General features: G+C 39.7%; 1 protein-coding gene across 15 annotated transcripts in view; it reads left to right on the top strand.

The window, feature by feature from the left end:
- The window catches only part of PLEKHA7 (pleckstrin homology domain containing A7), a 274,220-nt gene that overhangs the window by 55,286 nt on the left and 201,124 nt on the right, over window positions 1-17,810 (top strand). The window contains exon 1 of one of the 15 annotated variants that reach the window (XM_056802182.1): window positions 1,443-1,726. The exons of the other annotated variants lie outside the window; for them this stretch is intronic. The gene's annotated coding sequence lies outside the window, so the exon portion shown is untranslated. Of the gene's footprint in view, window positions 1-1,442; window positions 1,727-17,810 lie in introns of those variants that run through there. 15 annotated transcript variants of the gene reach the window in all.

Genomic DNA, 17,810 nt, shown 5'->3' with positions numbered 1-17,810 from the left:
CCCTTTTTTGTTTATTGTTTCCCTTTTAATCTTGGTTACATTGGTATTATTTGTACAAAACCTCTTTAATTTAATATACATAATACATTTTACATCAAATAATAATACTCCCCTATCTCTTATTTGGTCATAAATTCTTCCCTTTTCCCATAGATCTGACAGGTAAACTATTCCATGTTTTCCTAATCTACTTACAGTATCATCTTAAATCATATACCCATTTTGACCCTTATCTTGGTACTGGGTGTGAGATATTGGGAGAAAGATTTTTCAGAACAAGATTTCTTTAAAAAAATGTTTTAAGCCTTTTAAATGAATGAGCATTTGCTTTCTCTTCTCACCTTCCTCTCCCTGTCAGTTGTGAAAAAGAAAGAGAAACAAAACCCTTGTAGAAATATGCAGTCTAGTAAAATAAATCCCCACATTGCCCATGTGTAAATGTGTTATGTGACCCTGAAAGGAGATAAACAAAGAATTTCAGGTATGGGGAGTGGCTTGGGGGACATCTTGAATCTGAGAAATGGTGAGTAACCTGGTTTGGCTGGAATTTGGAATGTGAAAAATAAGCAAGAAAAAGGTGGCTGGAGCTGAGCTGTGAGGAGCACCCAACCAAGGAACTCATGTGGTAATTAACCAGTAATAAACTGGTTGTGGGTAATTAATGATAATTGGTTTTGTGTTAAATTTTTATAAAAACCTTAACACGAAATATCCATACATATAACCAAAATTGCCTAGTGACTGCATATTTGACTTCAATGTACAGTATCACTTTTTTCAGTTGTAACTCCCACTCAGTTCCAATGTTTGTCCATTCATTTTTTTCCTCATATGATCATAGTTATTGTGTAATCTATTTTCTTAGTTTCACTTTGTATTATTCTATAAAAGATTTTCCAACTTTCCTCATTTTCTGCTTTGTGTTATTCTTTAAAAATATTTTTTAACCCTTACCTTCTGCCTTAGAATTAATACTAAGTATTGGTTCCAAGGCAGAAGAGCAATAAGGGCTAGGCAATGGGGGATAAAAGACTTGTCCAGGGTCACACAGATAGGAAGTGTCTCAAGCCAGCTTTGAACTCAGGACTTCCCATCCCCAGGCCTGGCTCTCTATCCACTGAGTCACTTAGATTTCCTTGCTTTCTATTATTCTATAAAAAGTCATTTGATCTTTCTTCATATTCCTCATATTTGTAGATCTTAATGGCTTCATGCTTTTATACTGATTTTATACTAATATATTACAGATCTTTATTGTTTGACATTTTGGTGGCTTCAGTCCTGTTTTTTTGTGTGTCTATATACAAGTTTAAAAAAATTTGCCCTTTTTTTCCAGTGGAATATAACGTTGCTATAAAATTCATTGAAGATAAATATTTTCCCCGTTTGTGGATACATTTTGTTTTAACTCAGCAATTCCCTAGATAAATTGTCTCTATCAAAACAGTTTCTCGTTCGTTGATAGGAGGGAATGTTGTGTCCTCTAGGTTGGAAAATCTGGTGCCCACACTGTTATCTTCAACCAGTCTTATTGTCTCTCAGTGACAACTTTTATTTACATTGTTGCCCTTGTTTCATATAATGTCTTTTGGGATCTGCTCCCCTCACTGAGCATCATCCCTCCCTCTGTGTCAAGAAGGCCATTTAGCAGCTGAAGGAAGGATGGATTGGAGACTGGGAGACTGTGGGTCCACAGACCTGCTAAGAGGTTATTGCCATTGATCAGGTGAGAAGTGATGAGAGCCTGAACTAGGGCTCTCACCCTGTGACTGGAGAGGGACATTGTGGGGATTGGAGAGAGGCTGTGGAAAATGAATAGAACTTAGTGACTCTTTAGGCATCTGGGGAGAGAAACAGAGAATAGAGGAAAGGAGACAGAGAGCTTTTGCTGGGTCCCAGAGAAGAGGGTGATACCACTCAACACAAACTGAAAATTTGGGAAGAAAAGAGAGGGTGGGGGACAAGGAATTTAGCTGAATATAGGGTGAGTTTGAGGTGTTGGGGAGAGGGCATCTTGGAGATATTCAGTAGGAATCTGAGATAAAAGACAGTATGGGATAATGGAGAAGATAATACTTGGTTACGTTGTAAATACAGCATGGTACATACCTCAAAAACTATTATTGTACAGATGAGGGCTGACTTCCAGTCCAGCAAGCTTATAAGTGCCTTTTGTGTATCAGACACTGTGCTTATCCTGGGGATCTAAAAACAAATGGGGGATAGCTTCTGGAGGAAGGGATTTTGATTAGATCAACTATTACTTTATCTATGTTATTTATTTTTTCAAAGTACTATCTCCTATCCTTATTTATTCATTCAATAGTTTCTTTTACTTTCAATGTTATTAATTTCTCCTTTGATTTTTAGGATTTCCAATTTAGTTTTTAATCTGAGGATTTTTAATTTGCTCTCTTTCTAGTTTTTTTTTTTAAGTTGCAAAGTCCAGTTCATTGACCTCTTCCCTCTCCATTTTGTTGACTCAGGGATATAAATTTTCCCAAGTATGGCTTTGGTTGGTATCCCATAAATTTTGATATATTGTCTCCTTATTATCGTTCTCTTCAGTGAAATTGGTAATGGTTTCTTTGATTTGTTCTTTGACTTACCAGTTTTTAAGAATTAGATTATTTAGTTTCCAGTTAATTTTAAATTTTCCTTCCCATGAGCCCTTATTAGTTATGATTTTTATCACATTATGATCTGAAAAATTTGCATTTATTATTTCTACATTACTACATTTGTGATATTTTTATGCCTTAGTACTTGGTTGATCTTTATATATGTGCCATGTGCTGTTGAAAAGAAAGTATATTCCTTTTTATTCCTATTCAGTTTTCCTGGAGAGAGGATTTGATGGTGGATCTAAGACCCAGGGTCTCTGCCCTCAAGGACCTCATAGACTAACAGGGTAGATGTGAGATGTTGTCTAAAACAGAAAGCATAAATCTTGTATGTCATGAAAATACTTGCAGACATTGGAAATATGGAAGAATTAGGTAGAACATCATTGGTAGAGGGTAAGGGCTAACTGAGATCTAGAAAGGCTTCCTGGAGGATATGGCCCCCTGATCAGAACATTAAAAGATAGCATGTCAGGGCAGCTGGGTGGTTTAGTGGAGAGAGAGCTAGGTCTGGAGTTGGGAAGACCTGGGTCCAATTCTGGTTTCAGACCTTTCCTAGCTATGTGACCCTGAGCAAGCCCTTAACTCTGTTTCCTAGCCCTTGCTTGCCCTTCTATCTTAGACAGAAAAAGAAGGATTTGTTTATTTTTTGTTACAAATTGGTTTTATTGCGTTATTTAGATTAATTGGGGAGAAAAATAAGTATTTTTTTTTAAAGATAGCATGTCAATAGGTAGAAGTAGGGGGGAAAGGGGTGTTTTGGGTAAACAAGAACCCTGGGCACAAAGATTTAAAGGCAGGGGCTCATTTAGAAGGAAGGAATCAAGTATTTATTACAAGTCTATTATTGCCAATTACTTTACAATTATTATCTTATTTGATATAAACAATCTGAATGTAAATACTGTTATTATTTCCATTTCACAGTTGAGAAAACCAAGGCAAACTTACAGGTGAAGTGATTAGCCTAGAGTTTAATAACCTGGATGTAAGTGCAGTTATGATTATCATTTTACAGTTGAGAAAACCAAGACACACTTAAAGAGGAAGTGATTAGCCTAGAGCCACCTAGCTAGTGAATGTCTGAGGCTGGCTTTGAACTCATGCCTAGGGCTTGGAATGGACCTTAGAGCTGTCCTTTAGTTCAGCATCTTCCCCTTCCACACAAGAACATAGAATTTATATGATTCACATAGGAAGCAAATACCCGAGACAAGATTCAAACCTAAGACCATCTGAGTTCAAATCTAGGGTTTGTTCCCCTCTACTTTCTCTTGCCAAGAAGTTCAGATTGGCTAGATCATTAGGGAATTAAGTAGAGGGGATACACACAAGGTAAACAGTCTACTGAGAGGGAATAGTGGAGAGAATGTGCTGAATTTGGGGCCAGTGGACCTGAATTCCTCTGTCTGTTTTCAATCAATCAGCAAAAATGTATTAAACACTCATTGTGTTCCCTGGCACTGGGCTCAGCACAAAGATAAAGGGGACCTTATAGTCTCTACTGCCATTCTGTGTGACCATGGTATGTCACCACCTCTGGAAGTGTCACTTAAAAAAATTATCTTTATTTTATTACTTTATATAAAAATTTAGACATGTTTTACATGATTCATGTTGTCTCCTTCCCCTCTTTCTTCTCTCCCCAGAGTTGAAAAGCAATTCCCAAGTGTCTCTTTCTTCTTTCTTTCCTCTTTTCTTTCTTTCTTTCTTTCTTTCTTTCTTCTTTCTTTCTTTCTTTCTTTCTTTCTCTTTCTTTCTTTCTTTCTTTCTTTCTTTCTTTCTTTCTTTCTTTCTTTCTTTCTTTCTTTCTTTCTTTTCCTTTCTTTCTTTCTTTCTTTCTTTCTTCTTCCTTCCTTCCTTCCTTCCTTCCTTCCTTCCTTCCTTCCTTCCTTCCTTCCTTCCTTCCTTCCTTCCTTCTTCTTTCTTTCTTTCTTTCTTTCTTTCTTTCTTTCTTTCTTTTCTTTCTTTCTTTCTTTCTTTCTTTCTTTCTTCTTTCTTTCTTTCTTTCTTTTCTTTCTTTCTTTCTTTCTTTCTTTCTTTCTTTCTTTCTTTCTTTCTTTCTTTCTTTCTTTCATTCTTTCTTTCCTTCTTTCTTTCTTTCTTTCTTTCTTTCTTTCTTTCTTTCTTTCTTTCTTCTTTCTTTTCTTTCTTTTCTTTCTTTCTTTCTTCTTGTCTTTCTTTCTTTCTTCTTCTTTCTTTCCTTCTTTCTTTCTTTCCTTCTTTCTTTCTTCCTTCTTCTTTCTTTCCTTTCTTTCTTTCTTTCTTCTTTCTTTCTTTCTTTTCTTTCTTTCTTTCTTTCTTTCTTTCTTTCTTTCTTTTCTTTCTTTCTTTCTTTCTTTCTTTCTTTCTTTCTTTTCTTTCTTTCTTTCTTTCTTTCTTTCTTTCTTTCTTTCTTTTCTTCTTCCTTCCTTCCTTCCTTCCTTCCTTCTTCCATTTTTCCTTCTATCTTCCTTCCTTCTTTCCATTTTTTTCCTTCTATCGCTTCCTTCCTTCCTTCCGCTGGGGTCAGGGGATTCCTTTATTCTATTCCTGCCTTTCCCCTGTTTTTACTTTGTATCAGTCTTTTCCAGATTCCATTATTATCATTTTGAATAGCACAATGGTATTCCTTTCCATACCTCAATTTGTTCTGTCACTCCCTTGGAAATAGAGATTGGTTTTCATTTTTTCCCTGATTGGCCCCTATTACACAGCTCTGAAGGCTGCCTTAGAAGTGATATAAAATTATATCCTCAGTAATGAGACTAAAGGGGAGGATGAATTATAGTAACTTTTAGACTGGACTCCTGCCAGGTATTCCTCCAGAAAGACTGTTCCAGTTTACAGTTTCATTACTAACAGAAGAAATCCTGTCTTTAGAATTTAATTTTGTCATATGTATATTTTAGCCAATGGGAAAAAAATTCTTCTAGAGACACTGAGGCATGTAATGGAAAGGGCATGGGCTTGAAGTGGAGAAAGACCTGAGTTTAAATCCTGTGCACAAGCCATTCCTCTTTGGTTTTTCCCCATCTATAAAAGGAGGGAGAGTTTGGACTAGATGATCCCTTCCAGCTCTAAGTGAGTTTAGGAAACCCTAAACAACCACATCATCATCAAGTATCAGTATCATTGGGTTGTTGAGGTTTAAGCTGGCTGGTTGTTAACAGCTCATAAAGTACACTAAGACTTTTGGGACACCCAAGATACATTCTGTCCTTCCCTCCTACTGTATTCAGCCTTCTGTCTCCTTCCCTTCACTTACAAATTGTCTCCTTCCCTTCACTTACAAATTGATTTCCCCCGCCAACCCTTATCTTTTAAGTCTTAGAATTGGGGGTTCCAAGGCAGAAGAGAGTAAGGGCTAAGGCAATTGGGGTAAGTGACTTGCCCAGAGTCACATAGCTAGGATGTGTCTGAGGTCAGATTTGAACTCAGAACCTGACTTCAAGTCTGACGCTCTGTCCACTGAGCCACCTGCTTTCCATCTCCTTAAAGTGAGAATTCACCAAGGATATTTGCTCTTTTTTGCTCTCATCATTGGCAATCTCCTTTGATCCTACAGTTTCAGCAATTACCTTTACATAGATTATTCCCAAAGTTGGGTCTCTAGCCCTGAACTCTCTGAGTTCCAAATTACCTCTAGGACATCTCTCTACCTGTCCCCAAACACCTAAAGTCTCAAGCTCAGCACATCCCAAATGGAGCTTGTTATCCTTCCCCTAAATGTGCTCTTCCTTGGATATTATCTAAAAAAATTTTTTTAATACCCTTACCATCTTAGAATCAATACTGTGTATTGGTTCTAAGGCAGAAGAGCAGTAAGGACCAGGCAATGGGAGTTAAGTGACTTGCCCAGGGTCACATACAGCTGGGAAGTATGGATATTATTTTTTATTAGTTTTAGACACCATCTAGTTTCTTTCCTTCCTTCCTTCCTTCCTCTCTTTCTCTTTCTTCCTTTTTCTCTCTCCCCCTTCTCTCCTCTCTCTCCCTTCACTTCCTCTCTTCTCTCTGTCTCTCTAACTCTCCCCCCCTCTCAGGTTTGGTTTCATCATCTGTTAAAGGAGGACATTAGACTAGATGGCCTCTGTGGTCTCTTCTGTATCTCTCTGACCATAACCATGAGAATGTGACAAAAATACTTCAAAAAGACTAATATAACACTTTGAGGCAGCTAGGGGGTGATATAGTGCATAGACTCTATGGCTAGAGAGCCTAGAGTGGGGAAGATTCATCTTTGTGAGTTCAAATCCAACCCCAGACTCTTATTTGCTGTGTGACTCTGGACAAGTCACTTAATCCTGTTTGCCTCAGTGGCCACATTCACAAAATGAGCAGGAGAAGGAAATGGCCAACCACTCCAATATCTTTACCAAGAAAACCCCAAATGGAATCAAGAAGAGTGGGACATGACTGAAGATAACTGATTAACAATGATGAGCTGATGAGCAGATGAATTGCATTTGACTTAGTGGCCTTCTTTCCCATTCTTTAGTCTGGGTTTTCTTTTCTGAACAATGGGAAGGTTGGACAAGCTTTCCCATGCCCCCTTCTGTGCCTCACCTTCTAGGCTTCTGACTTCTCAGCCTTTGCCTAAAAATCAAGAATTAGGAATCCTTATCAGCATTTCCTTCCTTTGCCTCTGGATTGTTTAAAGACTTCTTATCTCATTTCAGAAAGCACCAGGCCATGGTTGAGGCACCCTGCCCAGCTCCATCCGCCTTTAATCACTTTAAGAAGGATTAAAAATCCCCTTCTGATAGAAAGCTTTAGAAAGACCTCTGGAAATTCCAAGGGTCTTCTAGTAGTTTAAAGTTTCATTGAAACTTCCAGCCAAATGGTCCCTGAAGGAAGAGAATGAAGTTTTACCATTCTCAGCAGCTTTGGCATGGGATTATGGAGAGGAACCATGGTCTGCTAGCTCATCTCTTCTCACTTTCCTTTGCAGTGTATGTAGATCTGTCTGTGTTGCAGTGTGTGTGTACATTGATGTACACATAGGAATGATGGGAAGATTTCTTAGTGGGAAGGGACATTTGGGGTGCTGTCTCAAAGCCAAAGGTCCTTCTGTCTAGGTGGAGCCGGTCAGGTGAATAATGAAAAGGTGAGAGACAACTGAGTGCTCAGACCTGTGCTTAGGCACCATGCAGTTCTGCCCTGCACAGAGTTTGTGTTTATTATATAGCTTCAGTGAGTGCATACTTTTCTGGCACACAATCTTTTTTCTACATACATGATCTTCTACAGATAATTAGATGTGTCACACATTAACAAATCACTTAATCAACATTCTGTGATCATTTACCATGTTGCCACAACAGAAATATTCATGATGGAGATGAATGACATAGACAGGGTGATCTGGAGGTTAGTTCCCCCTGATCTGTGGGATAACCAGCTAGGAAAATCATTGTTGCTTTTGATCAGTTTTCATAATCAATCACAATTACTTAGGAGATGGATAACAAAACATTTTGCAGCTAGGTATGGGGTTAGAGGGCAACTTAAGGCAGACCAGAATTGGAATTTTCCTCAGTTTCCAAGTTACATTTTTCTTATGTTGCATCAAAGCACCTTAATGCTGTTGCCTGGTTATTTCCACAAATGGATTCAGTGGAGTGTGTCAGTAGCTTGTGCCTTAGAGGAGTGATTGATGTACTTGTGTGGTTGGCTAGCAGTGGGTGGGGAGCCTTTGAATGTACTTCTGCTAAGAGAGAAAGGAGGGGGTAATGGTTAATGATCTTTAGGTTTTAATTTTGTGAATGTAGTCTTTTTGGGGTAGTAATGGGGGGGGGATTAAAGTGGGATATATGTGTGTTAACCTTGTAAGTATTTGCTCTTATATTATTTCCCTTGTATTGGGTAGAGAACAATGGTCATAACATTTCCATTAGTAAGGGAGGTTAATGGGAGAAGTCACCCAGAGGGGGTTCAGTGGGTTCCTCATCTTTTTTGAAGGCTGCAGAGCAGCCTTCATTTCCCAAACTGCAACTCTGTCAGACAGCAAGGGTATGATGACTCTCCACAGTGCTGGAGGGAAGCTTCCAGCCTCTTCCAGTGAGAGACAGAGAGAGACACACAGATACATAGAGAGACAGAGAGAAAAAGAGAGAGACAGAGACAGAGAGAGATACATACATAGAGAGAAAGACAGACAGACAGTGTGTGTGTGTGTGTGTGTGTGTGTGTGTGTGTGTGTGTGTGTGTGTGTATGGTCCTCACCTCCTCTCTGCATCCTGAGACCTGATCTCTGACTTTCTCCACCTTTATAACTGATGGCCTGCCTTTGAGGTCTCTCTTGTACCTAGTGTCTAAAAAGGTTCTTGACCCACTGACTAATCATTGGCCGCTTTAATTCCAATAATTGTACATTGTGGCTTTTTAATGGCCCAGATACCTTGCCAGCTGAGAGAGGAAAGCCAAAAGCTTGAGAGCTAATGTTTCTGGCTCCCTTTTCAGTCGGAAGAAGAGGTTTCCTTAAACTGGCAGGTTCTTTCCAGCTGTTTTTATGCACATACACATATGCTCTGACTTGTTCCTTCATTCAAGGATGGGGAGATTGTACTCATTGCTTCATACAATGGCATTTTGTTCATTCTTGGGAGTAGGCAGAGGCAAAGAAGGGAGCTTCTATCTCATTTGGTGTATCTGGTTGGTGTGAAGGATTTCAGGCTCATAAGGGTCATTTATATAGGTTTTGAGCACGATTTTATCTTAGAAATGGTGATTGTTTAGGAGTTTACTAGCTTCTCCAGATGGTCACAGAATTTAGAACCAGAAGGGAACTTAGAGATTAATTGAATCAGCCATGGCTTTTCCCTCTCCTCAATCCTGATTTTTCAAGTGAGAAACTGAGGCCCAGAGAGTAGAAAGGACTCACCCAAGGCATTTGATACAGTTAGTAAACAGAAGAGCCAGGAATTAATCAAACTTAGATTTTCTAACCTCAGACTCAGTGTTCTTCCAATTCATACAGTGTCTCAACAACCTAGAGAACTTCCTTGTAGCCCCCTGTATATATATATGTGTGTGTGTGTGTGTGTGTGTGTGTGTGTGTGTGTGTGTGTGTGTGTGTGTAGACACTAAAGGGTATGGGTCTAGTTCTCATCTTGAGTCTAAAGGTTGGGAAAATAGATAAGATATTAAAAAACAAACAAACATAGTTTATGCTCCTCTCAGTGATAGAGTCAGTCTGTAAGTGTTTATTTACTGAACAATAAAAATGTCAAGACCCAGAAAAAATTGGAAGCAATTCAGGGATGAAACACACGTACCCTAAGATCTCTTTTTTCTTTCTTTAAAATAGAATTAAAGTGGGGAAAATCTAGATCATGAATTTTAAGTGGTATATAAAATCTTGGAGTTTGAATATCTACATATTGTTTCCCAGGCTTCCCTCCTCTCTAAATAAAAGTTGTGCTAGGAAAATGTTTATGTATAGCTATCTAGAGAGGTGACAGTATCTGCCCAGACAATATACTATGGCTTTGTTATTAATTTCTTACTAGATGACCCAGATAACACTAACCTTTTTCAAGAATGATAACTAGGTGGCCCAGTGGATAGAGTGCGGGACCCAGAATTGGGAGGACCTGAGTTCAAATATGGCTTCAGATACTTCTTAGCTAAGTGACCCTGGGCAAGTCACTTAAACCTCCTTTGCTTAGTCCTTGCCCTTCTGTCTTAGAATTGATACTAGGACAGAAAGTAAGAAAGAAAAAAAAAGATAACCTAAATATTAGCCTTCCTTACAATTGCACTTTGAAGAGAGGTAGTAATTAATTAAATAATTAAATTATTTCCATTGACAGTGTGAAAATTGAGGTTAGAGAGAAATTAAGTGAATCCACCCAAGATCACACAGCTCTTAAATGGCAGACAGGATTTCAATCCAGATTGTTGTTGTTTAGGCATTTTTCAGCTGTGTCCAACTCTGTGACCCTATTTTTCTTGGAGTTTCTTGGCCAAAACTCTGGCATGGTCTGCCATTTTCTTCTCCAGCCCAAGAAATCAGAGACAAACAAGGTTAAATGACTCATTCAGGGTCATACAACTGGGAAGGGTCTGAAACCAAATTTGAACTTGGGAAAAGGCTTCTTCCTGACTCTAAGCCTGCCACTCCATCTATTGTGCCATCTAGCTGCCCTCTATTCTAGGACTTTTGCAAAATCCAATTTCTTTCCATTAATTCCATTTCCATGTAAAAGCACAGAAGGTTGTATGGCGAATGACTTGAAGAACCAGGAAGAATTCTATTATGGGCTGTTTCCCCTGCTGCTACATGTGATGAGATTACAAACCAGGCAGCCCCAAGCCATCCTTTTTGAAATGCCTTTTAAATGTTGCTGAGCTCTGGGTCCTTTGGTCTAGGACTCCAGGCTGGCCCTCTGCTTTGCCTCCTGTGGGCAATGGGAGTGAGGCCTTTGTGGGATGCATCCTCTGACTCTGCTAAATGAAGGGGTTGGATTCAAGCTCTCTGAGGGCAGGGAATATTTCAATTTTAATTTGCATATTTTTGGCACCAAACATTGCCTGGCATTTTTGTTGTTTGGTCATGTCTGACTCGCCGTGACCCTGTGGACTGTGCTGTCCGTGAGGTTTTCTTGGCAAAAATACCAGAGTGATTTGCCATTGCCTTTTTCAGTGGACGGAATCAAACAGAATGTAGGTGACTTGCCCAAAGTCACACAACTAGGAAATGTTGGAGGCCAGATTTGAACTTGGGTCTTCTTGATTCTGAACCCAGCAGCCTATCCAGTGAGCCATCTATCTACCTATCCATCTCTCTAGGCATATAGTGGCTGCTTAATAAATGCCTGTCCAATTGAATTGAGGTTGAGAGAATTATGGACTCTCCTCCAGAGACATGTGAAAAGTGGACAATTTTCCAACTCTCTGAATGGGTTTGGGTTCCTGGGTCTAACGGAGAAGGAAAATGGACTAGAGGCCCAGGAGAAGCCCCCTTGGACCCAGGGAGTCTGACTCTACCAGAGTCTTCCCAGCATTCAGAGATGTGGACACTCTCAGCTCTGAAATTCCCAGATGCTTCTTAATGGTCAAGTGCTGTCTGGGCATTGGGTGGGGCTATGAAATTCACATACAAAAACAATTTTTTTTCTTTGGCAAATCAAAAATACAAAGAAGCCCTTCAGACAGGGTGGGCAGGAGCCGCCCTCTTCAGAGGGCTGAATAAGTTGGGCTCATTGGGGGTGGGTCTGACCCTGTATGACCTGCCCTCCTTTTGGAGTCCTGGCAGCAATCAGAGGCAAATGGACTTGGGGGAGACTATCCTTGGCCAGGGAGGGCAAGCTGAAGTACCACACCAAAGCTGGGGGGTCTGCCTCAAAGCAGATCTCATGCGGGAGGAGCAAGCCCTGGGCATATTCTCACTGGTGAGTGGTATTTGCTTGGGGACAAAGTGTGTGCTATTAAACCTCAGGGAAATGGCATCGGGGACTGGGTATATGTGTATGTCCTGGGTCCAGAGATATTTGGCCATCTGAGAAGACAGGGAATGGCTTTCTCCTGCTTCTGGACATTAGAGTAGAAGAGGGGTGGGAGGGATATGTCTGGGGGAGGTTATGAGGGTCACAAGGAGTCATAAACTTGGTTCCTTGGCTCTGAGGATTTGAGGGTATGCGTCGATCATTAGGTACCTTTTTGCCTGATTCCTAGTGATGCTTCTCTACTGCTTACTTCCCAAGACTGTTGTTAGGAAAGATTTGTAGATCTTAATGTACAATGCTGTTATTTGTCATAGTTAGGCAGCCTTTACTGGGTGGTCCATTGGTAAGTGCTTAGATTTGGGGTCAGAGGACCTTGGACTAGGCAATTGTGATTTTCCCAGAGTCACACAGCTAGGAAATGTCTAAAGTCAGATTTGAACCCCAAACTTCCCTCTCCAGATCTGCCTCTCTATCCACTGAGCCACCTAATTCTCCCTCCTTTATTTTATTTTTCAAGGAGAACTGAATTCAGAAAGAGGAGGCAGGATTGAGGGTGGGGAGGGAGGGTGGAATTCATAAAAAATATTCTACAGAAAAGGGTCTGTTGGACCTGGAAATATAGCTCAGAACAGCTCGGATATTCACTGCTTAGAGTTTCCAAGAGATCAGGGAAGGCTACAGGGGAAATCCTATTTTTCATAGAAAGTCTCTCTGTTTCTGATCTGGGCTGAGTCAATCCAAGCCAGGAAAGTTTCTGCTAGTCAGTGCAGCACCTGGTGAGTTGCAGAGCTAAAGCTTAGCCCTTAGCTTGAAGAATAAGATGAATTTTACAAATGGGGCATCCCAGAAATGCCCTGGAATCGTTTCCATGGCCTTCTCTGAATGCTGGGTAAGTGGTTCGGTGTGGTAACATTGGAGGGGAACTGATTGAAATAGGAACATTATAAGGGGTGTTGAGAATGAAACAGCAGTATATACCCACTGCCCCGGTGTCCCCCCCAAATCAGAATATTAACAACTGAGAGAAATCAGGAAAGGTTTTCCCTAGGAAGTGGCGCCTCAAAAGGAGATTGAAAGTCTCTAAGGATGCTACAAGGAAGAGATGAGGAGAGAGAACAACCCAGGCAGATCAAACAAGCCTAGAGGGATTAATGGATAGAGTACCTGCGTTGGAGTCAGGAAGACCAGAGTTGGAATCCAGCCTCTGACTTTTATTAGCTGTGTGGTTCTAGGCAAGCCACTTCAACTCTGTTTCCCTTGGTTTTCTCATCTGTAAAATGAGGATGATCATGACACCCACCTCCAAGAGTTGTGAAGATCAAATGAGATCATTGTAAAGCACTTAGCACAGTATAAATGCTGGAGAGATGTTGGCTGTTTATTGAACTGTACAATAATGTGGAAGCTTACCTCTTTACTCCCAAGGGATGGGCTGCTTTGAGTTGCATCATTCTATTTTTTTAAGTATTATCTCATTTGATCCTTACAATAATTCTGGGAGATGGGTGTTATTATTATCCCTATTTTTTTTACAGATAGGGAAACTGAGACAAACATAGATTAAGTAACTTGCCCAGGATCACAAAGCTAGTAAATGTTTGAGCCAGAGTTTGAACTTGTCTTTCTGACTCTAATAATTATAATGATATATTATAGTTATAATAAATAACATAATATATTTGTATATTATATAAACAACATAATGTGAATAAATATATTTATACCTATTATAACAGAATGTATTTATTTTATGCAAATAAATGATATTTATAATACATTGTTATTATATACTATTATAGACACTACATATACTATATAATTATAATATATTATATAAATACATATTCACATATAAATATATTTTAATATATTTGTTTATATATCATGTAATAGAAATATAATAAGCAAATATAAAATATTTGTTTAATAATATCTAATATATCAATATAATACATACTATATTGCATAGGTAATATGTAATAGTATATAATTATGGTATATTATATATTCTATAAATAATATAGAATTATAATTAACCATAATCATAAGAGTTAACATTTGTGTTTATATTTAGGCAGCTAGGTGGCTTAGTGGATAAAGGGCTGGGCCTGACAGAAGGAAGGAAGGAAGGAAATAAACATTCATTAAGCTCCAACTGTGTGCTAGGCACCATACCAATATTATCTTATTTGATTCTTTACATCCACCCTGGGAAGTTGTTGCTATTATGCTTTTTTTTTAAACCCTTACTTACCATATTAAAGTCAAGACTGTGTATTGGTTCCAAGGCAGAAGAGCAAGAAGGGCTGGGCAAAGGGGGTTAAGTGACTTGCCTAGACCTAGTGAGGAAGTGTCTGAGACCAGATGTGAACCTAGGAACTCTTATTTCTAGACCTGACTCTCAATCCAATGAGCCAACTCATTGCCCCCTTTTATCCTTATTTTTATAGGTGAAGAAACTGAGACAGAAAATAAACTGATTTGCCCACTCAGCTAGGAAGTGTCTGAAGTCAGATTTGAACTTGGGTCTCCTTGACTCTAGGACCTCTACAACATTTAACCATATAGAGTGGGATTTAATGGGACTGCCTGTCACCTTCTTAGTCCTGGACATCGTACTTGTCTTAATGCAGCTCAAATAGCATTAGCTCTTTTATCTTCCGTTGCTGGGAGCCATCAAAGACCACGCTGTTTGACACATGGAAACCGGGGACTGCAAAGCAGCCCCCAGGAAGGATGGAAACACCCACTGAAACCCCCACCTTATTAACATCCTTTTATTATTGGAATTGCTATGATTATTATTCTTACTTAGCCCTGGGGAAAAATAGATGAGAAAAACATGCTTGCAGGGTTAATACAGATGTCCTACTCTGTCCCCCCAGGATATTACCAGGCGATCCCACTTACAAAATTAAACCTAAGGATTCTTATATACCCACTTAGATAGGACCCTCTTTTCTAGGCATAAAAAACTTTTGGCAAATCTGTGCTCTGAATTCCCCAACCTATATCTGGGTCATGTTGATTCTACCCTCTGATCCTGCACTTAGCAACAATGTTTCATTGACTATCTCCCTAGGCTTCCTGTCTGTTGTTAGGTTCCATGGAAATATGTAGGTTGAGAATGAAACTGTATGCCAAGTAGATGTGTGATTATGGGGGTATAAAATAAAGCCATGCCCCAGCCAAAAGGGGAGTAGTTTCTCTGTGAAACTCTGTGCTGCAGGTTGAATATGAAAGCTGTCTCCCATTCATCATTATTTCTCCTAAGTCACCACACCCAGCCAGGAGGAACCCTTGGACTTCACAGTTGGCAGGTCAGCTTGCAAAATTCCATTTATATCACCATCTGGGGTTACAGATCCCCTCCCCTCAAACCCCTCATCTTTTTCAAGTGACATGAGCTGCTGTCTGCCTACCCCTTCCCCATCTCATTTAAGTTGTAATGGTTAATTTAAAAAAACAAAACACATGTAAGACTCTGTATTTATCCTCATTAAATTCCAGCCCATTAAATTTGGGTCCAGGATGTCAATATTGGAGTCTGACTTCTTTAATTTCTGTTGCCATGCCTACCAGTGATGCTCTGTACTTGTCCAACAAGTGTGCCATCCAAGCTTTCATCTAAGTCATTGATTAAAAAAAAAAAATCCAACCTCACGGGACCATGCAAAGATCCTGAGAGTACTTCCCTGGAGGTTTCCTTCCAAGGGGTCACGGAGTCATTAAGTTACTTTTTAGGTCACAATTCACTGTGAATTTTCTTCTTATTTTATAAGGAAGAAACTGATCCCCAAGAGTGGCTTCCCTGAGATTCCATAGCTGTGACCTATATCAGTGGTTCCCAAACTTTAAGATGATCCCTTTTTAGTGGGAATAATTTCTCAGAGCCACTATATATATATATATATTTGGAGTCAAAGCGACTGTAGAGATGGAGAATCAGGGATCATCCAACTGAGATGATTGAGTGTCAAGACTAAGTCTGCAAATCTGGCCTCAAACACTTGCTAGTTGTGTGACCCTGGGCAAGTCACTTAACTCCCATTTCCTAGCCCTTACCGCTCTTCTGCCTTGGAACCAGTACACAGCACTGATTCTAAGATGGAAGGTAAGGGTTTAAAAAAAAAAAGTCTAAGTCTGGCACCATTCTGGGGAGCCCTGGGAGGAGGGGTTGAGAGGGAGAATCCAGCCATGGTTGGAATTAGAGGTCAAGGATTCTATGCTATTCCAGGTGAGGGTCAAGCCCCCTCTAACCTAGGCTTGAGTTCTGAACACTGGGGCTCCAAAAACCAAGCAAATAAATCAACAATTCAGAATTTGCACATATTAGTATTTAGTCATTGAGAAAATACATGATAGCCTACAACTACAAACTTAGAAATATTTGTGAAGGAATTTGTATTCCCCAAATTGAAGAAGTGGCTTTATAGATTTGAAAAAAGTAATTCTCTTGTGTGGAGATATTTATTCAGTTCATGGGTTTATAGTCTTACTTGTTCTACTGAGATTTGCAGCACTGTTTTTGTTTTTTTTTAAATTAGAATGAAATAAATACCAGAATCCAAGCACTTGGAATGCAGATGGATTTGGATCAATAACTGCAGCCTCCTAGGAGTTCTACTGGTTGAGGAACCAGAATATATCTGAGGATACTTTTTGTCCTTTCTGCCCAGGGAGAGCAAAGAGCCCCTTTGGGTGGGAGTTCTGTTGGGCATCAGCCTGCAGATGAGGACTGAGTAGACTGTTTTTTGACCAATACCATGATTCTCTACCTTCCAATTTCCTACTCGGATTGGATTTCAAGTATAAATCCATTATTTTCCTACTTCCAGGTTTCTGTAGCTAGTGATCTGTGTGGAGGTGGCTGCCTTTGTTGCCTTTTTCTGGGTAGTCTGGCCTTGAACCCCTCAATTGCTATTTTCCTTTGTTGGAGTGGGATTGTGGGATTTCCTTTTTGGTCCTCATTTCCCTTATTTTAAAATGAGATGGTCCAGACTTAATAGCCTTGAGGCCTGTTCCAGCTCTACAGCTTTAGTCCTAGTATGCTTTCTCTAGTCTTTTTCAGGAAAAGGAATTAAAAATGGTTCTGCTCTTCTTTCTCCGACCAGTGAGTGCCCTGCTTAGTTCATTTCACTTACATTCTGGACAAAAAGATATGAAGCAACTCTGGTGGAATTGCAGGAAAAAATGCTTGGGGGCAAGTTTTGGCCTTAGGGACCAGACAGGACTATTAAACTTTCTAATTTGTCATTTCAGAAAAATCATGAAATTAGAGCTGGATGCCATCCTAAAGGCCTTTAAGCCCAATTCTTTCCTTTTTTGCAGATGAGAAAACTGAGGCCCAGAGGCATGACATTCAGTTAATAAGCATCTATTAAGGGGGAACCTAGTGGCTCAGTGAAGTCTTAGATACTTCCTAGCTGTATGACCCTGAGCAAGTCACTTAACTCCTATCACCCAGCCCTTACCTCTCCTCTGCATCTGAACCAGTAACTAGTTTTGATTCTAAGACAGAAAGTAAAGGTTAAAAAAACCCAAAACATCTATGAAGCACCTACTGTGTGCCATGCACTGTGGTAAGTAGATCCTATAGCTAATAAGCATTTGGGATCAGATTTGAATTCAGATCTTCCTGATGGCAAGTCAAGCCCAGCTTCCTTTAGATCCACCATGACTGATTGTTTCTAGTTTCTGGTGGTACCTGCCCTTGGGCAGTGGAACATCTCTCTCCAAACCCTCTCCTTCCCTA

This window comes from Monodelphis domestica, chromosome 6, assembly GCF_027887165.1.
Source record: "Monodelphis domestica isolate mMonDom1 chromosome 6, mMonDom1.pri, whole genome shotgun sequence".
Taxonomy (NCBI): domain Eukaryota; kingdom Metazoa; phylum Chordata; class Mammalia; order Didelphimorphia; family Didelphidae; genus Monodelphis; species Monodelphis domestica.
Note: the sequence above shows the minus strand (reverse complement) of the source record. Positions and strands in the feature narration are given on the sequence as shown.